The sequence below is a fragment of the Cebus imitator genome, unplaced genomic scaffold, assembly GCF_001604975.1.
Source record: "Cebus imitator isolate Cc_AM_T3 unplaced genomic scaffold, Cebus_imitator-1.0 Scaffold104, whole genome shotgun sequence".
Lineage (NCBI taxonomy): Eukaryota > Metazoa > Chordata > Mammalia > Primates > Cebidae > Cebus > Cebus imitator.
In genome coordinates, this window is record NW_016107419.1 from 5438012 (window position 1) to 5442362 (window position 4351).

Genomic DNA, 4351 nt, shown 5'->3' on the forward strand with positions numbered 1-4351 from the left:
TAGAGATGGGGTTTCACCATGTTGACCAGGATGGTCTCGATCTCTTGACCTCGTGATCCACCCGCCTCGGCCTCCCAAAGTGCTGGGATTACAGGCGTGAGCCACCGCGCCCGGCCCTGTATATGTATTTTTAACACAGGGGTCTTGCTATGTTGCCCAGGCTCCATTGCAGTGGCATGATTATGGCTCACTGCAGCCTCAGCCTCCGGCATGGGCTCAAGCGATCCTCCCACCTCAGCTTCCCAGGTAGCTGGGACCACAGGTATATGCTACCCCACTCAGCTGATTTTTTTATTTTTTGTAGAGATGAGATCTCCATATGTTGCCCAGGCCATCCTCCTGTCTCAGCCTTCCAAGTAGCTGGAGCTATAGGTGCACACCACCATGCCCAGCTTTCACATAGTCTTCTTACAGTATATTGTGATAATTGTTCTATTGCTGTTATTAATCTTACTGTGTCTAACTTATAAACCTTATCATAGGATAAGGTTTCCTATTATATATAATAGGAAAAAACATTCTTTCTCTCTCCCTATATAGGAGTGGTAGGTCAGGTGCAATGAAAAAAGTGGAAATCTTTCTAAGTATAGAGACAGGGTCTCACTATGTTGCCCAGGCTGGTCTCAAACTCCTGGGCTCAAGCAATCATCTTACCTCAGCCTCCCAAAGTGCAAGGATTATAGGTGTGAGCTACCCTGCCTTGCCAAAATCTATTTTTGGTGTATTAAGATATTGTGCCAGCCTATGGAATGATTCAAGAGTTCATTCTTCTTTGACACTCCGGCTTCTAAAAGAGGGCATGAATGCACTTATTTTCTGAGATGGAGTACAGTGGCATGATCTCAGCTCACTGCAACCTCCATCTCCCGAGTTCAAGCAATTCTCCTGTCTCAGTCCCCCAACTCGCTGGATTGCAAGCATGCACCACCACACCAGACAAATTTTTGTACTTTTAGTAGAGACGGGGTTTCACCATGTTGGCCAGGCTGGTCTCAAAACACTGACCTCAGGTAATCTGCCCGCCTTGGCCTCCCAAAGTGCTGGGATTACTGTGAGCCACCACACCTGGCCAAATGCACATTTCAGAGACATCATTCAGCATTGTTCTGTTTGTCTGTGTATTGTGTGGGGTAGGCATTGGAGGCTTTGCTTTTTTATCCTATTGTAAAAATCTACTTGCAATATCAAGACTTATATCTATAAAAACGCAGACCAACAGTCAATATTGGACTCCAAACCTGAGTTGTTTTTGGACTCGTTCAGGAAGGCAGAGGGAAGGCTTCTGACCTGTGGGAACAAGGAGTGGGTTGTGTGTACAGATTCACCTTTGTATCAGGTAGCCAAGGCCTGGGGAAAGCCGAGTCTAGACCAAGGTGCTATGGAGGGCTCTCTGAGACACATTAGTTGGGAAACACTGTCCTAGTTGGTAGACAACTTAATCAGTAGCACATTCGCGTAACTGCAGAAACTGGTACATCAGAAGTAGCTAGGGAGTGAACAAAATTAATTTTTGGGTCACACCAAAATAGTAGTTGAATTACATCTCGGCACAGATTTTAGAACCTTGAGAGAGTAACAGTTAAAAAAAAAATAGTTGGTAGTTATCATAGGACACAATATTTAAGAACTTACAGTTTAGGTGGAGACCCCAGTAGATGTCTCAGAACACTTGACTCATGTATATCTGTACTGACAGGCTATGTCACCATCTAACTTCACTAAGATGCTTTAAGTGACTTTTCATACTTATATTTAGCCTTACCTTGTTCTTGGGATTTTTTTCTGAGGAAACTCCTAATCTCTGTCGCCCAGGCTGGAGTGCAAGTGGTGAGATCTCGGCTCACTGCAGCCTCCGCTTCCCAGGTTCAGGCATTTCTTCTGCCTCTGCCTCCTGAGTAGCTGGGATTACAGGCATGCACCACCACACCTGGCTAATTTTTTTTGTACTTTTAGTAGAGACCGGGTTTCATCATGCTAGTCAGGCTGGTGTCAAACTCCTGACCTTGTGATCTGCCCATCTCAGCCTCCCAAAGTGCTGGAATTAAAGGCGTGAACCACCATGCCTAGCCAACTCCTAATATTTCAAAAACAGCTACCGAATTTATGTAAGCTTTTTTTTTATTTTGAGACAACATTTCGCTCTTATTGCCCAGGCTGGAGTGCAATGGCAGTCTCAGCTCACTGCAACATCCGTCTCCTGGGTTCAAGTGATTCTCCTGCCTCAGCCTCCCAAGTAGCTGGGATTACAGGAATGTGCCACCATGTCTGGCTAATTTTTGTATTTTTAGTAGAGACAGCATTTCACCATGTTGGTCTCAAACTCCTGACCTCAGGTGATCCACCTGCCTTGGCCTCCCAAAGTGCTGGGATTACAGGTGTGAGCCACGGTGCTCAGCCCAATTTTATGTAAAGTTATCAATTTATCTGCTGTAGCCACTTGCTAGACCAGGGTTTAGCAAGCTTTTTCTGTAAAGGGCCAAATAGTAAATATTTTAGGCTTTGTGTGCCATATGGTCTCTGCTAACTACTCAATTCTGCCACTGTAGTGCAAAAGCAACCATGTAAATAAATGAGCATGGCTGTGTTCTAATAAAACTTTATTTGTGCACACAAATGTAAATTTCATGATTTTCTTTTTTTCTTGAGACGGAGTTTTGCTTGTTGCCCACGCTGGAATGCCATGGCACGATTTCGGCTCACTGCAGCCTCCACCTCCTGGTTTCAAGTGGTTCTCCTGCCTCAGCCTCCCAAGTAGCTGGGATTTCAGGCATGTGCCACCACACCCAGCTAGCTTTGTATTTTTACTAGAGATGGGGTTGCTCCCTGTTGGTCAGGCTGGTCTCAAACTTCTGACCTCAGGTGATCCACTCACCTCAGCCTCCACGTGTTGGGATTACAGGCGTGAGCCACCATGCCCAGCCTAAATTTCATAATTTTCACATAAAATTATTATTATTTTTCTCAACAATTTAAAAATTTTAAAGCTATGCTTAGCCCATGGGCCATTCAAAAACAGGTAGCAGGCCATAGTTTGCTAACTGTGGTGCCAGGCTAGTCTTGATAAAAGCTGACTACTGAGAGACATCTTAGAGACTTGCAGGAATGGGAGGCATCCACAACGAGAAGGAGACCATGCAAAGCCTGAATGACCGCCTGGCCTCCTACCTGGACAGAGTGAGGAGCCTGGAGACCGAGAACCGGAAGCTAGAGAGCAAAATCCGAGAGCACCTGGAGAAGAAGGGACCCCAGGTCAGAGACTGGGGCCATTACTTCAAGACCATCAAGGACCTGAGGGCTCAGATCTTCGCAAATACTGTGGACAATGCCCGTCTTACTGCTGATGACTTTAGAGTCAAGTTTGAGACAGAGCTGGCCATGCACCAGTCTGTGGAGAGTGACATCCATGGGCTCCGCAAGGTCATCGATGACACCAGTGTCACTCGGCTGCAGCTGGAGACAGAGATCGAGGCTCTCAAGGAGGAGCTGCTGACTTCATGAAGAACCATGAAGAGGAAGTAAACAGCCTACAAGCCCAGATTGCCAGCTCTGGGTTGACCATGGAGTTAGATGCCCCCAAATCTCAGGACTTCACCAAGATCATGGCAGAAATCCGGGCTCAATATGACGAGCTGGCTCGGAAGAACCGAGAGGAGCTGGACAAGTACTGGACTCAGCTGACTGAGGAGAGAACCATAGTGGTCACCACACAGTCCGCTGAGGTTGAGGCTGCTGAGATGACGCTCACAGAGCTGAGACGTACAGTCCAGTCCTTGGAGATCGACCTGGACTCCATGAGAAATACGAAGATCAGCTTGGAGAACAGCCTGAGGGAGATGGAGGCCCACTACGCCCTGCAGATGGAGCAGCTCAATGGGATCCTTCTGCACCTGGAGTCAGAGTGGGCACAGACCCAGGCAGAGGGACAGCGCCAAGCCCAGGAGTACGAGGCTCTGCTGAACATCAAGGTCAAGCTGGAGGCTGAGATCACCACCTACCGCTGCCTGCTGGAAGATGGCGAGGACTTCAGTCTTAGTGATGCCCTGGACAGCAGCAACCCCATGCAAACCATCCAAAAGACCACCACCTGCTGGATAGTGGATGGCAAAGTGGTGTCTGAGACCAACAACACTAAAGTTCTGAGACATTGGGCCAGCAGAAACATGGGACCCTTTGGGGAGCAGGGGGCCAATAAAAAGTTCAGAGGTCATTCAATGTTAAAAACAAAAAACCATGAGCCAGGTGTGGTGGTATACACCTGTAATCCCAGCTACTCAGGAAGCTTCAGTGGGAGACCTGCTTGAACCTAAGAGTTTGAGACCAGCCTGGATAACACAGCAAGACCCTGTCTTTT

General features: G+C 47.4%; 1 pseudogene across 1 annotated transcript; it reads left to right on the forward strand.

Annotated features, from left to right (window-relative positions):
• Nucleotides 1-2896: 2896 nt before the first annotated feature.
• On the forward strand, nt 2897-4333 carry LOC108310536 (annotated as a pseudogene). The gene has a single exon (XR_001827790.2). The product of XR_001827790.2 is annotated as a keratin, type I cytoskeletal 18-like (transcript).
• The last annotated feature ends 18 nt before the right edge of the window (nt 4334-4351 follow it).